Genomic DNA, 20,178 nt, shown 5'->3' with positions numbered 1-20,178 from the left:
TTAGTTATTTGGAATTATGGGGAATCACAAATTGAAAGTTTTTTCGAACATTTAAATAATTTGGGAGGAGAATTAATTTTTACAATTGAAAAGGAAACAGAGAATAAGTTACCTTTTCTAGATATTTTGATCCATAGAAATAATAACGAACTAGTGTTTTCAATTTACCCTAAATCAACTAATAACAACCGTTACTTGTCTTTCGCATCAAATCATCCGATCCAGGTAAAAAGGGGTGTGGTTATTTCTTTAGTTGATAGGGTATTAATAATAGCATCACGAGAATACATAAGCAATAAACTAATTTTTATTAAGGATATTTTAGTCGGTAATGTCTATCCGGAAAAATATGATTTCTCAAATAATTGAAAAAAGAAAAACAAGTGGATGGAACCAGAAATATTAGAAGAATATTGGTCAAATCAAGAAACAAATTACATAACTTTGCCTTTTATCCCAATATTGTCACAAAAATTAAGAAGAGAATTAAAAAAAAATAATATAAAAACAACATTTAAATCTTGACAAACTATAAGCTCTTTGTTTAATGAGGGGAAAGACAAGGTACCGAGAAATATGCAAAAGGGAGTATACAAAATCCCATGCTCTTGGAGTATATTTTATGTGGGAAGAACATAACAGATTTTAGAAAATAGGCTACAGCAACACAAAAATGCCATAGATTGCTCTCTAAAACAAAACACCGGAAACGTTTGAGTCAGCAGTTGCAGAACATGTTTACAATTTTCTTCATCACAGTATTTTATTTCATCAAACAAAAATAGTAGATACGTCTGTAGGACTTTTACAAAGCTTCAGGGAAATCATAGAAATAAAAAAGATAATATATGGGGGTATTAGTATCAATAGAGATGAAGGGGAATTTAGGAATCAATTCAATTTATTATAGTTTAATTAAAAAGCAGGTAAGATATTCAACCAGTACTGACTTTAATAATAGTTCTGAAACGAAAGATGACCTTGCGAACAAAGGTCAGAATGGGTTAAATGCTGGGAAAAGTAAACAAACTACAGCTAAGCCTGCAAGCCAACGAATCCATTCAATTTATAATTCAAATATTGATTAATGAACTTTTGGGATTTAATTAGGGGTTATGAGCCGGGGGTTAGCTGACCTTTATTATTTTGGTTTAAGTATAAATATATTCTTCATTTTTTGATAAATTTCCCTTTATATACTGTGAGAAGGCGAGTTGAATCAATATAGACAATCGATTTTGTTTATACGCCATTACATGGAAGTGTTTATTTAATATGTGAGTTTTGTTTCCTATTTATTTTTTTGTTTTTTTCTTTCTCTTCATGAGTTTAATATGTATTATTCTGATGTAAGTTAAGTTTTTTAAAAAGAACATTTTTTTGTTTCATTTTCTCTTTTTTTCCGTTGAGAAAGGCTCCCGGACGTGGAGCCAAAAAATTCGGAGTATGTTTGTTTAATTAAGTGTCTATTTTATTGTATTCACTGCTTTATAAAAATTAAAACTCGTTTTTCTTGCTTAATTTTTCCAGATCTATAGGACTCTTGTTGTATCAATTGAATGATTTCACCGAGGAATGCTATTTCTTGAAAATTTTATGGCTGTTTTTCTGATAGGGCTCTCGTTGTATCACCGGAGTGGCTCTTGTTGTAACACGGCTCTTGTTGTATCACCTGGGTAGGGCTGTTATAAGAGTCATTAATACAATACTACTGTAATGAGATCGCATTTATCTGAAAGAAGTTTTAAAGTTCAAGTTGGTTAGGAATCATTTCATATTTCTCCACTAGAAAATTTAGGGGTACCCTTGGTGTCTGTATTTGGGCCGATGCTTGATTTCATTAATATATATGATCTTCCAAATTGCATGACTTCAGAAGAAGAATTACCGATATCGTTTGCAGATTACACTGCAATTAGTTTGAAGATGGACAATGAGGAGGACTTTTGATTGTCCCTTGAAACTGTTGCTTTGAATGTAGATTCTTGGTTTAGTGTTAATCATCTAATACCTAAAGGAGGCCCTAGACGGTCAATCATTTTCATCAAAAGCTTCCGTCAATCGATTGACTCAATTGACCGTCTAGGAAACTCTTTGACGCTTGAGTCAAGCGTTGTCGGTTATTGGTAGAAAGTTTGAATGACTGAATCATTTTGATCAAAAACGGTGTATTACATTAGCTTTGGTTAAGATTGAAGATTAATTAAAGCCGATTCAAGATTAATTATAGCATACGCCAATCGATAGATGAAGATTTTTGATCAAAATGATTGACCGTGTAGGGCCTGCTTAACCTGAAGAAGCAGGAATTTATTGTTTTTGGGAAAAGTTCGAGCTGAGTTAGGTGTGTGTTATTTCGAACTATAATTATTGGAGTTCCCTCCATAAAAAGAGTGAATATATTTAGATATTTGTGAATATATATTAAGAGTGAATTAAGAGATAATATATTAAGAGTGAATATATTTAGATATATTTAGATATAGTTTGACTTTCTCACAACTCTTTTTTTTAAACAATAAAAACTTTAGCGTAAAGAGCGAGGCGTTGAGGAGGGCACAGCCCCTTTCATATACGGAATAATTTCGTTCGTTTTAAGATTTAATGTCGCTCCTTACTTTCAGTTTAAAAAACTTTTTTTTTATTTAAAGGCTGGGAAAGCGGGGGGTTTGGGGAGCGGCAGCCCCCCAACTGTGCCTCCTAATCCCTGTACGTTTTAAGGTTTGACCGTGTAACTTAGCCTCTTTAACTCTTTAGAAAACGTAGTTTTTTTCAAATAATTTCTGCACGTTTTTGTACAGTTTATTACTTATTATTGCTTGACTAACTGTTAGAGGATAGTAGTAATCAATGTTATACTTTGCCGCCTTTATGTTCCTTCCGGTGTTATTTGCGTACTGCCATAGGACCATGCTATTTGCGTACTGCCCTAGGAATCTCTATGTTATTTGCGTACTGCCATAGGACCATGCTATTTGCGTACTGCCCTAGAAATTTCTATGCTATTTGCGTACTGCCATAGGACTATGCTATTTGCGTACTGCCCTAGCAATTTCTATGCTATTTGCGTACTGCCATAGCAATTTCAGCATTATTCTATAGAAGCACGACAACTTTTCAAATAGAGCGATTATAACTTGATATATGATGGGGATTTGAATAAAAGAAATAGTTTTCCTTGCAGTTCATTTTAGTAAGAGACTTGAATTCAGAGAGAATAGTTTATTTTAGAGGGTATTAGTGGAGAAAAAATGAGTAGTGCATTTACATTATTGGAGATTAATGATGGAGCTGACAACAGCACCAATGATGCACGAGTACCTAATGTAGCTGTGGAAATAACCGCTGGTTGTAGACTATGTCTTGAATGGGACACTATGTATGCTAGATACGTGATATCATTATTTAAATTTAAGCAGGAGGAGCAGCTATGTTTTGCTGGAAAAGTGAATATTCTCTATATAAATAAACTTCGATCAGCATTAGATGTCCTATCAAAATACATTAATGAGAACAAAATGCATCAGTGATTGTTATTATTGTAATTATATTCAATAAAACTCTTTCTAAATCAATGGTTTTTTTTTCTATAGTAGACTAGCGTATATGTTTATGAGTAGAAAATAATTCTGGTTATTCAGAGGTTGGTTGTGAGAGAGTTAGGACTCTAAAAAAAAAAATGGAAAGATTGGAGAAAGAGCGAATCATGGAGAATCTAGTTCTTATGGAAAAACGTTTGATTCTAGATGATGATTTTCTAGAATTGTCCATTGAAAGGAAGATATTTTCTCGGGGAATGCTTCTCGATATAATGAAAACTGATTCTTCATCATTAGACTATTGTATGAAGCTTCTACATTGTGGTCCAAATGCATTACACAATTTATTGATATATTGATCACGACACGGCAAAATGATATTGTGGATATGCTTTTAAACATTAGTTTAGAAATTTTAGACTTTTTTTCGTGAGAAAGATGATGCTCAAGAATGATTTACTCCTCTCTCTCTCTCTCTCTCTATCTCAGACAATTTTTGATGTTGCTAGCTCAGTTTCATTGTGGCAGTGAGAGTGTCAACACATGACAAAATGTTCCATACATGTCCTCTATGTATGTAATTACTGGGCCGCTGGTCATGATGTGAGAATTGCACAATGATTGATGAGTATGATGAAAAGTGTAGATTATGCAACCCGTGTAAATTGCATAGAGGATATCCTGTACAAATTAAAGGATATAATTCCTATCTTGAAGAGGTATGTGACTCTCATCCTAGAGGTTACCTATTCTCCAATAGTTATTATGATAAATGTAAGCAGTGGGAGAGTACATATCCCGGTATGATTGGAAAGAATCCTAACCGTGATTTTTGTTTATTGCTACGAGATTGGTATCGTCGTGGTTTTAGATTGTTCCGGGAGGAGGAACCAGGTCAGCGATACAACTGTTGGAACAACAAGAGAATATGGTTTCTACGTCATTGTTGTGAAGACATTGGGTGTTATGATTATAAACCCACTGATTTTTATTTGGCTGTGACAGAATGTGATTCGACACTTGAGGACACTGTTTATGAAATTGCTTCAAATACGCAAATTGAAACATTTGAATTCTATTGAATGAATGGTAACAGTATCATTGACTATACAAAGAGATATGACAAGAGTACAGTAACACTCTACTGCAGAAAATGTGACCCTGACATTGCAGTACATTAGGATCAGTACACTGTGAGTTCAGATAATCTATATACACTAGTCATTGTCGACAAATACCTAGTAGTGGATGAAATCTAAAGAGTAGAAAAGTTGTTTTATCATGCATATAATTTTTTTTTATTAATAAAAAATTTCACACACATCTTTAGAACATTTTATTCTTATGGCACTAAAATCAATATTAAATAAACTTGTAAGTATATTCTCCACTAGAAAGTATTTCAATCGAGGTAAGTCAACTTAGATGTTGAGAAACTGCTTGTAGGTATAGCCACGACATCTGGACATAAAAAAGAGTGGTGCATGAAAGCCACATGTCTTAGTCGTTAAATCCTGTACTCTTCGTTGATTTTGAATAATGGTTTTCCCACTGCTTTCAATAAAGTTGCTAACGTATAGAGGATAGAATTTATACAATAGACCAAGAGGATCAAAAAATTCAATATTCTTGGCTGTTTGAAAGATGCATAGCCAATGACCGGTCTTCAAAGTCGATGGACTGCTATTAACAATGATTAGGGTATTGTTAACACTTGGAATTTTTTCAATGAAGTCTGAAGGTATGCAGTGAGACATGTAATGCTACATGTATGGATCGATACTAAATACATTGATTAGTTGGTTTGTGTTCATTGTGCAAGCTCTAGTAGAAAACTCCCGTCGGGTGTGATGTCCCAATAGGTTCCAAATTGACTCAATGATATTAGCGTGATACTCTCCCCCAGAGCATCGGCAAATGTACAATCTAAACGTACATTCCCAGTTCGTACTATACTCATATCCTGAGTCCCTGACAGTTCCAAAACAATAACCCCATGACTTTTTGAAAACATCGAATCGGTTATTCCATTTTCAGATATTTGAGAGTCATGATCTAGGGATTGCACAGTCAACTCGTACAGAATTCTATAGGATTTTTTGTCAAATGATAAAGTGTACAGTGGAATACCATTCACTTTGCACAAAAGGCTAGATAGATCAAACAAATTAAAATTATGGGGGGATTCAGTCCAGGATCCAACGGCACTGCCACTCTTCACAAAGGCAAAAGCCAATTTTGATGGGATTTCTCCAATGATAAATGATGAATCGCTATAGCTACGAGAACTAACGGCAATGTGACGTTGATTGGTGATTGTATGGAGGACAAGAAGTTTAATGTTGTTACCATTGGCTCTTAGCTTTTCCACTGCCAATGCAACAGAACTCATAACCTGTTGTTTTCAGACATGGAGAATTGCCGATATGATAATGACATTTGCATTGGGTGCTGCAGGAAGTGTTTTTCTCAAAATGAAATTCGATGGTGCCATCTGTAACTTTATGTCAATCTTGACATTGGGGGGTAGCCATTGTGATATATTGAATATCACATGATTTAATTTTCCAACTAGATGATACTCCTGGGTCACTGCAGTAGTCAACTCACCGTCAGTATCAACACCTGATTGATATTCATAGCCCAATGATTGTCCTCTCATCTCCTTGTACGCCTTTGGCGTCATCATCATAAATTGTATGTAGCTTGCATAGTTTGATAAATTATTGCTAGTGCTCACCAAAGTACCATTAATAAATACATTAATTTGTTTGAATAGGTTGTGTAGAATACAGCTTTCATAGGAGAGACCATCGCCGGTATTTGGAGTTGTATTATCTGACTTTTTCTTCAGAACAACATTTAAATCAATAAATGTTGACGACAAATCAATGAAATAGTCTTCATTACAAAATATTTGAATGGGTATATTTTCCGAGAGGGGTTGTTGGGGATGAAATTGTTCATAGTAACCACACTTGACACTGACATCAACATTTTCAGTATTGAATAGATTCAATGAGGAACTGATTGATGGATATGATTCCTTTTGGGAGAGATAGGTCATCTTAAGAGAAGAAATCCTTCATTGATCTAACAATCTTTTTCTTTTTCTCCTTATTGGCCTTCGTTGTTTTATTCCTCAAAGTCCTTGTTGAGGTCCTTTGCTTCCTGTCTGGGTAGAGACTGATGAGTGGATGATGCGAACGCCTCCTTTTCAATCCCTCTCCATTTTGTCGAGATTTTAATTGTTCACCAACGGCTCTTGCTGAAGATCTAATATTTTCCTTAACACTCTCCTTGAAATTCTTGCCCGACCCCCAGTCCTCTAGTGTTGAGGCAGCAAAATTTGATACAGCAGGCACGATATATTTTCTGGCAAGGGGTAGTGCAGAACGAAATTGCTTAGAAAACCAGCTACCAAGACCATAGCCAGACATTGTAGTATGACCCTTTTAGCAGTCCAATGCATTGCCTATTTGACATGGAATCAAAGCACCAACATAGAAACCGATTTCGGGAGAGACAAATGGAATTCTTACATTGTTCATTTTAGGTGATTGTGCCGTCGTTGACAATGGGTCGAAAATGACATGTAATCACTGCTAAGCCTTTTGTTTTTGCTAGAGGATCACCCAATTCACTTCTTAGTGTTAACTGACGGAGTTCCAAATACGAATTGTTTACAGGAACATACTGAAGATGCTTTATATTATAGTGATGAACAAGTTCATGAGTTGTTTTTCGTTCAAGAACACGTAGGAGGGGGACATTTGAATTACCGACTCTCGACGTTTCCACAAAGGATGCATAGAGAAATATGCTGGAGTCCGAGGCAAAACCAGGTGGATAATCAGCAAAAATAACTTGATCCATCCCGTAAACGGTGCCAGCATTTTCTCAATTGATCAAATTCTGTTTGAAGCCAAGAAAATATCTCAGATAGTCATTGAGAATAATTTTTTCAGTTTCGACAGTTGAGCTAATGTAAATCCTACCATGTTCCAATGAATAATTAAAATGGAATATACCATTCCTACGATATGAGATTTTTCTATTGATTGTACGACACAAATCTCCCATATTATCATATTCAATATATTTCAATCTGACATGTTTAAGTGCTTAAACCAATTCATAGTCAACAAAACTAAACCCATTCATACTCCAAACGAATGGCATAAATTCTATATAATACACACTAGCCTTTCTCGGGACTTCAAAGGTATTTTTGAAAAAACAATCGGCAAGAGCAAATTTCTACGCAACGTCAAATTCGAGGTCGTGAGATAGTTTTGTCCAAAATGTTGACACTCTCACTGACACAATGAAACTGAGCTAGCAACATCAAAAATTGTCTGAGATAGAGAGAGAGAGGAGTAAATCATCCTTGAGCACCATCTTTCTCATGAAAAAAAAGTCCTAAATTTCTAAACGAATGTTTAAAAGCATATCCACAATATCATTTTGCCGTGTCGTGATCAATATATCAATAAATTGTGTAATGCATTTGGACCACAATGTAGAAGTTTCATGCAATAGTCTAATGATGGAGAATCAGTTTTCATTATATCGACAAGCATTCCCCGAGAAAATATCTTCCTTTGAATGGACAACTCTAGAAAATCATCATCTAGAATCAAACGTTTTCCCATAACAACTAGATTCTCCATGATTCGCTCTTTCTCCAATCTTTCCATTTTTTTTTTTTTAGAGTCCTAAATCTCTAACAACCAACTTCAGACTAACCAGAATTTTTTTCTACTCTAGAAAATATACGCTAGTCTACTATAGAAAGAAAAAACACCATTGATTTAGAAACAATTTTATTGAACATAATTACAATAATAATAATCACTGATGCATTTTGTTCTCATCAATATATTTCGATAGGACATCTAATGCTACCATTCTTTTATATACTGCTAATTTGGTTAATGAAAGAATATAGAATAGTTTAGAAACATTAGCAAACCTAGCCATATCTGGTTGAAAATGTACATAAATATTTTTATTTTTAACCTAGTTGCGTAGGTACTAACGGAGCATTGAACAATTTTGTCTGATGTTGTGTGTTTTATCAATAAAATAGATGGTATTTAGCAAAATTAGCCATATCTAGTTGAAACTCTGCATAAATATCTTCATTTTTAGTCTAATTGCGTAGGTACTAAAGGAACATTGAACATTTTTTCTGATTTTGTGTGTTTTCGCAAGAAACTATAGATAAAGTTTTAATTCAAAAGTGTGACCCTAGGATTCCACTTTTCAATTTAGAAAAGTTTAAGTGTCCTAAATTTGAAGGGGGTTATCACCGTCCTGAAGACGAGGTTAGGTTCTTCGCACAGTGGATACCTAAGAACATACCTGATCTTGATAAATCCATAAGACATGTTAAAAACTATTCTATATCACGGGACCATCGTTTGTGGATGTTTAAGAGTGAACTCTAAGTACTATTTTTATGTAAACATTTGTTGTTGTGTTTTTTTTCTCAAAAAAAAATCTGTTTATGCGTTTAAGCAATAAATATCTTTAAGCTTAAACCGTCTTTATTCTTTAGAATAATTCTATTGTAAGCAAGTAACAAACTCTTTCCTGAAGTCACCTCTTGGATACACAATGCAGAAACTTCATTTAAGAAAACTATGACAAAAATTGTAAGTAAGTAAGTAACAAATTCTTTCTTGAAGTCACCTCTTGGATACGCAATACAGAAATTTCATTAAAGAAATTATAAAAAAAATTGTAAGTAAGTAGCAAATTCTTTCTTGAGTTCACCTGCTGGATAAACAAAGACATTTCGTTCAAGAAATTATGACAAAATTCTAAGTAAGTAACAAACTCTTTATTGTTTTCACGACTTAGATACACGATGTAGAAATTTAATTCAAGAAATTATGAAAAAATTCTCAGTAAGTAACAATTTCTTTCTTGAAGTCAACTCTTGGATACACAACATGAAAATTTCATTCAAGAAATTATGAAAATATTTGTAAGTAAGTAACAAACTCATTATTGATTTCACCTCTTGGATACACAATACACAATACGGAAATTTCATTTAAGAAATTATGAAAAAATTGTAAGCAAGTAACAAACTCTTTCTTGAAGTCACCTCTTGGATACACAATGCAGAAACATCATTTAAGAAACTATGAAAAAATTGTAAGTAAGTAACAAATTCTTTCTTGAAGTCACCTCTTGGATACACAATACAGAAATTTCATTACAGAAATTATAAAATTTTTTTAACTAAGTAGCAAATTCTTTCTTGAATTCACCTGCTGGATAAACAAAAAGGCATTTCGTTCAAGAAATTATGACAAAATTCTAAGTAAGTAACAAACTCTTTATTGTTTTCACGAGTTAGATATACGATGTAGAAATTTAATTCAAGAAATTATGAAAAAATTCTCAGTATACAGAAATTTCATTAAAGAAATTATCAAAAAATTGTAACTTAGTAGCAAATTCTTTCTTGAATTCACCTGCTGGATAAACAAAAAGACATTTCGTTCAAGAAATTATGACAAAATTCTAAGTAAGTAACAAACTCTTTATTGTTTTCACGAGTTAGATATACGATGTAGAAATACAATTTTCACTTAGCTACACGATGTAGAAATTTAATTCAAGAAATTATGAAAAAATTCTCAGTAAGTAGCAATTTCTTTCTTGAAGTCAACTCTTGGATACACAATACGGAAATTTCATTCAAGAAAATATGAAAATATTTGTAAGTAAGTTACAAGCTCTTTATTGATTTCACCTCTTGAATATACAGTACAGATACTTCATTCAAGAAACGTGATTAAACATGTTTTGAAACTACATGCTATTTGCATGCCTTTCCTTGGCACATTTCCAAACGAGCGGGGATTCCCCACTGGTTCCTACACATTGCAAAAAGTGAGCAGTACGAAAACTCCACGTTTTCAACCAGACTGGTTTTTTAGACAACACTCATTTTTGGGACCAATCAGAGACAGCGGAGGTTGCTCAATATACAATAACTTGATTGGTGATTGGTTACACACCGCGACGGCGCATACATAGTGAGAGAGACATGCAAAGTCGACATAGCTTTATTCCATTTTTTTAAGGTTAATTTAGACGAGGTTACGTGCGCGCGCGTACGCAAATAGCATAGTCCTATGGCAGTACGCAAATAACATAGAAATTGCTAGGGCAGTACGCCAATAGCATGGTCCTATGGCAGTACGCAAATAACATAGAAATTGCTAGGGCAGTACGCAAATAGCATAGTCCTATGGCAGTACGCAAATAACACCGGAAGGAACATAAAGGCGGCAAAGTATAACATTGATTACTACTATCCTCTAACAGTTAGTCAAGTAATAATAAGTAATAAACTGTACAAAAACGTGCAGAAATTATTTGAAAAAAACTACGTTTTCTAAAGAGTTAAAGAGGCTGAGTTACAAGGTCGAACCTTAAAACGTACAGGGATTAGGAGGCACAGTTTGGGGGCTGCCGCCCCCCAAACCCCCTGCTTTCCCAGCCTTTAAATAAAAAAAAAAGTTTTTTAAACTGAAAGTAAGGAGCGACATTAAATCTTAAAACGAACAGAAATTATTCCGTATATGAAACGGGCTGTGCCCTCCTCAACGCCTCGCGCTTTACGCTAAAGTTTTTATTGTTTCAAAAAAAGAGTTGTGAGAAAGTCAAACTTTAGCGTAAAGAACGAGGCGTTGAGGAGGGCACAGCCCCTTTCATATACGGAATAATTTCTGTTCGTTTTAAGATTTAATGTCGCTCCTTACTTTCAGTTTAAAAAACTTTTTTTTATTTAAAGGCTGGGAAAGCAGGGAGTTTGGGGGGCGGCAGCCCCCCAACTGTGCCTCCTAATTCCTGTACGTTTTAAGGTTCGACCTTGTAACTCAGCCTCTTTAACTCTTTAGAAAACGTAGTTTTTTTCAAATAATTTTTGCACGTTTTTGTACAGTTTATTACTTATTATTACTTGACTAACTGTTAGATGATAGTAGTAATCAATGTTATACTTTGCCGCCTTTATGTTCCTTCCGGTGTTATTTGCGTACTGCCATAGGACTATGCTATTTGCGTACTGCCCTAGCAATTTCTATGTTATTTGCGTACTGCCATAGGACCATGCTATTTACGTACTGCCCTAGCAATTTCTATGTTATTTGCATACTGCCATAGGACCATACTATTTGCGTACTGCCCTAGCAATTTCTATGTTATTTGCGTACTGCCATAGCAATTTCAACATTATTCTATAGAAGCTTTACACCTTTTCAAAGAGAGTGAGTATAACTTGATTGATGATTGGGATTTGAATAAAAGGAATAGTTTTCCTTACAATTCGTATTAGTAAGAGAATTGAATTCAAAGAGAATAGTTTATTTGCGAGGATATTAGTAAAGAAAAAATGAGTGGTGCATTTACATTATTGGAGATTAATGATGGAGTTAACAACAGCAGTAGTGATGCATGAGTACCTAATCTAGCCGTGGAAATAACTGCTGGTTGTAGACTATGTCTGGAATGGGCCACTATGTATGCAAGATATATGATATTATTAAGCAAATTTAAACAGGAAGAGCAGCTATGTTTTGCTGGAAAAGTGAATATTCTCCATATAAATAAACTTCGGTCAGCATTGGATGTCCTATCGAAATATATTGAAGAGAACAGCCTGCCTCAGTGAATATTATTAATGTAACTATGTTCAATATAACTTTTTCTAAATCAATGGTATTTTTTTCTTTCTATAATTGACTAGCGTAAATTTTTTAGAGTAGAAAAAATTCCTGTTAGGCTAAAATTGGCGGTTAGACAGTTAGGACTCTAAAAAAAAAAAATGGAAAGATTGGAGAAAGATTGAATCATGGAGAATCTAGTTGTTATGGAAAAACGTTTGATTCTAGATGATGATTTTCTAGAGTTGTCCATTGAAAGGAAGATATTTTCTAGAGGAATACTTGTCGATATAATGAAAACTGATTCTCCATCATTAGACTATTGTATGAAGCTTCTACATTGTGGTCCAAATGCATTTACACAATTTATTGATATATTGATCACGACACGGCAAAATGATATTGTGGATATGCTTTTAAACATTAGTTTAGAAATTTAGGACTTTTTTTTCATAAGAAAGATGGTACTCAAGGATGATTTACTCCTCTTTCTCTCTCTATCTCACACAATTTTTTGATGTTACTAGCTCAGTTTCATTGTGGCAGTGAGAGCGTAAACACTTTGGAAAAAACTATCCCCTGCCATCAAATTTGACGGTGCATATGAAGTGGCTCTTGTCGATTGTATTCTCAATAATACCTCTTACATCCCGAGAAAGGATTGTGTGTTATATATAAAATCTATGCCGTTTGATTTGAGTATCAATGGGTTTGGCTATGCCGAAAATGAATGGGTTGAATGACTTAAACCTAGTGACTATCCGTATGTCAGATTAAAGTATATTGAATATGATAATAAGGGGATTTAGTGTCATAGAAGGAATAGAAAAATTTCATATTGCAGGAATGGTATATTCTATCCTAATTATTCATTGGAACTTGGTAGGATTTACATTAGTTGACCAGTCGAAATCTAAACAATTAGTCTTAATTATAAACTGAGAGATTTTCTTGGCTTTAAACAAAATTTAATCCATGGAGAAAATGCTGGCACTGTTTACGGGATGAATCAAGTTATTTTTGCTGATTATCCACCTTGTTTTTTCTTGGATTCTTGCATATTTCTATATGCATCCTTTGTGGAAACGTCGAGAGTCGGTAATTCAAATGTCCCCCTCCAACGTGTTATTAGACGAAAAACATCTCACGAGCATATTCGTCACTGCACTATAAGGAGAATTCATTATTATTATGTAGATACTTTATATTGATAACCCTGTCAGTTAACACGATATAGCAAATCAGGCGATACCCTGTCACCAACCAAAAGGCTGCCAGTGATCACATATCATTTTCGACCCATTGTCAACGACGGCACAATCACCCAAAATGAACAATGGAAGAATTTCATTTATTTATCCCGATATTGATTATATTGGAGCTTTGAGTCCTCGTCAAATAAGCAATGTATTGGACTAATACAAGGGTCGTACTACAATCTGTTGCTATGGTCTTGGTAGCTGGTTTGCATGGTTATTTCGTTCGGCACTACCCCTTTCCAGAAAATATCTTGTACCAGCTGCATCAAATTTTGCTGCCTCCACACTACAGGACTGGGGGTCCGGCAAGAATTTCATGGAGAGTGTTAAGGAAAATATTAGATATTCAGCAAGAGCCGTTGGTGAACAATTAAAATCTTGACAAAATGGGGAGGGATTGAAAAGGATGCGTTCGCGTCATTCACTCATCAGTCTCTACCCAGGCAGGAAGCAAAGGACATCAACAAGGACTTTGAGGAATAAAACAACGAAGGCCAATAAGAAGAAAAAGAAAAAGATTGTTAGATCAAAGAAGGATTTCTTCTCTTAAGATGACTTATCTCCCCCTCAAGGAATCATGTCCATCAATCAGTTCCTCATTTAATCTATTCAATGCTAAAAATGTTAATGTCAGTGTCAAGTATGGCTACTATGAATAATTTCATCCCCGACAACCCCTCTCGGACAATATAAATTTTCAAATATTTTCCAATGAAAACTATTTTATTGATTTGTCGTCAACATTTATTGATTTAAATGTTGTGGTGAAGAAAAAGTCAGATAATACAACTCCAAATTCCGGAGATGGTATCTCCTATGAAAACTGTATTCTAAACAACCTATTCAAACAAATTAATGTATTTATTAATGGTACTTTGGTGAGCACTAGCAATAATTTATCAAACTATGCAAGCTACATAAAATTTATGATGATGACGCCAAAGGCGTACAAGCAGTTGAGAGGACATTAATTAGGCTATGAATATCAATCAGGTGTTGATACTAACGGTGTTTTTACCACAGCAGTGACCCGTGAATATCATCTGATTTTAAAACTAAATCATGAGGGATTCAATATATCCCAATGGTTACCCCCCAATATCAAGATCTATATAAAGTTACAGATGGCACCATCGAATTTTATTTTGATAAAAATAGTTGATACAGCACCCGGTGCACATGTCATTATCACATCGGAAATTCTTCGCGTCTGAAAACAACAGGTTATGAGCTCTGTTGCATTGGCAGTGGAAAAGCTAAGAGCCAATGGCAACAACATTAAACTTCTTGTCCTCCATACAATCACCAATCAACGTCACATTGCCGCCAGTTCTCGTAGCTATAGCGATTCATCATTTATCAATGGAGAAATCCCATCAAAATTGGCTTTGGCCTTTGTGAAGAGTGGCAGTGCCGTTGGATCCTGGACTGAATCCCCCCATGATTTTAATTTTTTCGATCTATCTAGCCTTGTGTGCAAAGTGAATGGTATTCCACTGTACACTCTATCATTTGACAAAAATCCTATAGAACTCTGTACGAGTTGACCATGCAATCCCTAGATGATGACTCTCAACTATTTGAAAATGGAATAACCGATTCAATGTTTTCAAAAAATCATGGGGTTAGTGTTTTGGACTTGTCAGGCACACAGGATATGAGAACAGTAAGAACAGGGAATTTTCGTTTAGAGTGTACATTTGCCGATGCTCTTACTGAGAGTATCACGCTAATATCACTGAGCCAATTTGAAACCTTTTGGTAAATCATACCCGAAGGCAGTGTTCTACTAGAGTTAGGACCTTATACAAAAATCAAGTAATTGATGTATTTGATATCCATCCATACATCTCCCAGTACAAGTTCTATTGCATACCTTCGGACGTCATTGAAAAAATTTCAAGTGTTAACAATACCCTTAACAATACCCTAATCATTGTTAATAGCAGTCCATCGACTTTGAAGACCGGTTATTGGCTATGCATCTTTCAAACAGCGAAGAATATTGAATTTTTTGATCCTCTTGGCCTATTGTATAAATTCTATGCTCCATACATCAGCAAGTTTATTGAAAGCAGTGGGAAAACCATTATTAAAAATCAACGAAGAGTACAGTATTTAACGACTAAGACATGTGGCTTTCATGCACTACTCTTTTTCATGTTCAGATGCCGTGGCTATACCTACAAGCAGTTTCTCAACATCTACGTTCTTACCTCGATTGAATGACTTTCTAGTGGAGAATATACTTACAAGTGTATTTAATATTGATTTTAGTGCCCTAAGAATAAAATGTTATAAAGATGTATGCGAAACTATTTATTAATAAAAAAAATTTCATAGGCATGATAAAACAATTTTTCTACTTTTTTGATTTCATCCACTACTAGGTATTTGTCGACAATGACTAGTGCATATAGATTATCTGAATTCACAGTGTACTGATCCTAATGTACTGCAATGTCAGGGTCACATTTTCTGCAGTAGAGTGTTACTGTACTCTTGTCATATCTCTTTGTATAGTCAATGATACTATTCTCATTCATTCTATAGAATTCACATGTTTCAATTTGCTTATTTGAAGCAATTTCATAAACTGTGTCCTCAAGTGTCGAATCACATTCCGTCACAGCCAAATAAAAATCAGTGGGTTTATAATCATAAAACCCATTGTCTTCACAACAATGACGTAGAAACCATATTCTCTTGTTGTTCCAACAGTTGAATGATTGACCTGGTTTCTCCTCCTAGAAAAATCTAAAACCGTGACGATACCAATCTTTTAGCACTAAACTAAAATCACCGATAGGGTTTTGTCCAATCATAACGGGATATGTACTCTTCCATTCCTTACATTTATTATAATGACACTTGGAAAAGAGGTAACCTCTGGGATGAGAACCACACACTTCTTCAAGACAGGAATTACAACCTTTAATTTGTACAGCATATCCTCTATGAAATTTACACGGTTTGCATAATCTACACTTTTCATCATACTCATCAATCATTGTGCAATTCTCACATCATGACCAGCTGCCCAGTGAGTACATACATAACGGACATGTATGAAACATTTTGTCATAATTTTAAGCTCTCACTGCCACAATGAAACTGAGATAGCAGCAACAAAAATTGTGTGAGATAGAGAGAGAGAGAGAGAGAGGAGCAAATCATCCTTGTGCGCCGTCTTTCTTACGAAAAAAGTCCAAAATTTAAAGGCTATTGTATAAAAGCATATCCAAAATATAATTTTTCAGTTTTGTAATCAATATATCAATAAATTGCGTAAATACATTTGGACCACAATGTAGAAGCTTCATACAATAGTCTAATGATGGAGAATCAGTTTTCATTATATCGACAAGCATTCCCCGAGAAAATATCTTCCTTTGAATGGACAATTCTAGAAAATCATCATCTAGAATCAAACGTTTTTCCATAAGAACTAGATTCTCCATGATTCGCTCTTTCTCGAATCTTTCCATTTTTTTTTTTTTTAGAGTCCTAACTCTCTCACAACCAACTTCAGACTAACCAGAATTTTTTTCTAAACTAAAAAATATACGCTAGTCTACTATAGAAAGAAAAAAATGACATTAATTTAGAAACAATGTTATTGAACATAATTACAATAATAATAATCACTGATTAATTTTGTTCTCATCAATATATTTTGATAGGACATCTTATGCTGTCCGAAGTTTATTTATATGGAGAATATTCACTTTTCCAGCAAAACATGGTTGCTCTTCCTACTTAAATTTGCTTAATGATATCACGTATCTGGCATTCATAGTAGTCAATTCCAGACAAAGTCTACAACCAGCGGTTATTCCCACAACTACATAGGGTACCCGAGAATCCCGTATGCTGTTGTCAGTTCCATGATTAATCTCCAATAATGTATATGCACTACTCATTTTTTCCTCTACTAATATCCATTCAAATAAACTAATCTTTTCTGAATTTAATTTTCTAACTAATATGAACTGTAAAGAAAACTATTCCTTTTATTCAAATCTCCATCACAAATCAAGTTATACACGCTCTCTTTGAAAAGGTGTCAAGCTTCTATTGGATAATGTAGAAATTGCTATGGCAGTACGCAAATAACATAGAAATTGCTAGGGCAGTACGCAAATAGCATAGTCCTATGGCAGTACGCAAATAACATAGAAATTGATATGGCAGTACGCAAATAGCATGGTCCTATGGCAGTACGCAAATAACATAGAAATTGCTAGGGCAGTACGCAAATAGCATAGTCCTATGGCAGTACGCAAATAACACCGGAAGGAACATAAAGGCGGCAAAGTATAACATTGATTACTACTGATGATTGTTTATTATTCTTTTCTGTCTCGACAGGGTTTTTTAAGGGTCGATCTTATAACTCAGTCTATCTAACACTTGATAAAACTTAATTTTTTTCAAATAATATAAAAAAGAAACTGAGTTTCTTTTTTTAAATTCAAATTAAGCTTATAAAAAATCTTCTCGCGCTTTTACTCGAACCCGGGTGGTCCGCCCGAAAGTCAGTAGTCTTGACTGCTACACTAAAGAGACACAATTGTAATTGTTTTTTAGTAATGGGAATCTTTTTTGACGCAAGCAAAACTTGATATTCGTTTTTAGGGAAACAGGGAAAGACCGATCGAATCGAGCTGAAATTTTGTGGATAAGCTCCCAGGCCGCAGGAAAGCTTATCCTCTAAATGTTAGCCCGATCAGACAACGTGCAAAAGGGGCTGTGGTGGGCTAAATTAACATTGGCTCATATAGGAAAACGAGGTTTTTCTTAAATGTAAATTTGGGGGATAATTTTTTCGGTCTGAAAATATCAAAAGGCCCTAACAGGTCGAATTCTGCTTCGAATGAGTCCTCATTCAACCGGATCCGGTGCCAACTGTGGCCTGTAGGCGTGGCTAAGAAAAAAAAAATGAATTTTAAGTGGCTATATTTGGTTTTTTGAAAACAGGGAAGGAGTGATCGGATTGAGCTGAAATTTCGAGGATAAGCTCCCGGGCCCTAGGAAAGCTTAACCTCTAAATTTCAGTCCAATCGGACAACGTCAAAGCGGGGCTGTGGTGGGAGGGTCAAAACTTCCGGCCCAGTTTACCCCATGAAGATAAAGTCGGAGTAGGATGAAATTTTGCAAGTTTCTTAGTTTGAGCTTGGGCTACAAAATGCGATTACCGCCGTCTCTCTGCGACCTCTAGGACCTGAAATCGCTTAACATTGTGGTGGGTCGCCTCTTTATAGAGGCACAAGTGTGCCTCCTTGATATTAGTAAACACGTGGTTGTCCAGGAATCTCGGATGTTTGCATAGATTAAAGTGTCTGTTTCCAAACTAAGTCATGAACACTTTGTATTTTTCATTAGTTGAATGCTATTCTCAATATTTCCCAAGCGCTTGGGATGCTGATTTTCCTTTCATATTTACGAGGGCTCCTAATTGTTTAAAATAAATTAATAACAATCCCGGACCATTTTTAACACCCTAGGAAGATTGAAAATTTATCTAAAGCTAAAATATCTTTTTTATTTCCTTATATTCTCAATTTGCAACAAACTTTTCACTTTAATTTGGGCATATGGTTTTTAAAAGTCAAGCTTAGAGATTATTATTTCCATAGCATGACATTTCTGGTTGAAACTAAGCATAGCCATTTATCAAGAGCTAGGAATAAATTTCTTTTTCCGTTTGTTAAAAATAAGAGATCAAGACTCACTGACTCAGTTTAAGATATAAATTTCCCCAGATTACCAACAAATATAAGCTGTTTTATGTAGCAAGTGAATCATCATCATTATACATATAAATAGAAATTGAAAGAGATAGTCATTTTCGCCTAAAGTTTCGATGATTGAATGCATTATTGATTTATTTATATTTTGGTTCCCATCCCTATCTCCACAAGTCAGTGTTTCTTTCCTTTCTTTTTTCCTTCTCTTTCTTCTTCCTTTCTTGCTTTCTTTTCCTTTGTACTCCGTGAAAGTACAAATGTTTTTAGGGGGTGGGATTTATCATTTTTTTTCGATGAAAATACCCCTCAAAACTGTATTTTTCAAAATCCAGCAGGGGGCTCTCTAGGATTCTAGGATTCTGGATTCCAACTTCTGTAGGTTAAGTATTAGCCGATTAGCATGAAACCAAGAATTTACATTCAAAGCAATAGTTTCGAGGGACCATTGGAGGTCCTCCTCACTACCTGCCTTCAAATTAATTGCTGTGTATTCTGCAAACAATATCAGTAATTATTCTAATAAATTTATGTGTAGCGTTTTTAGTGAATAAAGTCGTCAAGACTCGTGACAATTTTTCTCAAATTCAAAATTATGATATTTTAGATACTTTTTTTTATTTGAGTGATAAGATATTATTTATCTATATTAATTTTTGTTAGTTTTAATTCATAATATGTGGAAAAACGGTTGAAAAACTGATGTGCCAGGCTCTTCTGCTTTTGGTTGCTTTTTATCCACTATTTCTTTCTTTTTTTAAATAAATACATTAAGTTCCTTTGCTTCTGAAATTGCATTCTTGTATATTTAACATATTTCCATTACCCGACTCCCTCTCTATAATCATGTTGTCATGGTAGCAGGCTTAGTTTAAAACAAATTTATCACTGATTCTTGACAGAAGGATACTATATTTATTGCTCATATAAAAAAAAGAAAAAC

At 34.5% G+C, this 20,178-nt stretch overlaps 1 protein-coding gene across 6 annotated transcripts in view; it reads left to right on the top strand.

Annotated features, from left to right (window-relative positions):
- Positions 1 to 20,178, top strand: part of LOC148947745 (uncharacterized) — a 101,009-nt gene that overhangs the window by 33,477 nt on the left and 47,354 nt on the right. The gene's annotated exons all lie outside the window — the stretch shown is intronic.

This window comes from Artemia sp. Qi Xiang Cuo, chromosome 10 (assembly GCF_049724085.1).
Source record: "Artemia sp. Qi Xiang Cuo chromosome 10, ASM4972408v1, whole genome shotgun sequence".
Taxonomy (NCBI): domain Eukaryota; kingdom Metazoa; phylum Arthropoda; class Branchiopoda; order Anostraca; family Artemiidae; genus Artemia; species Artemia sp. Qi Xiang Cuo.
This window is presented reverse-complemented; position numbering and strand designations above follow the sequence as displayed.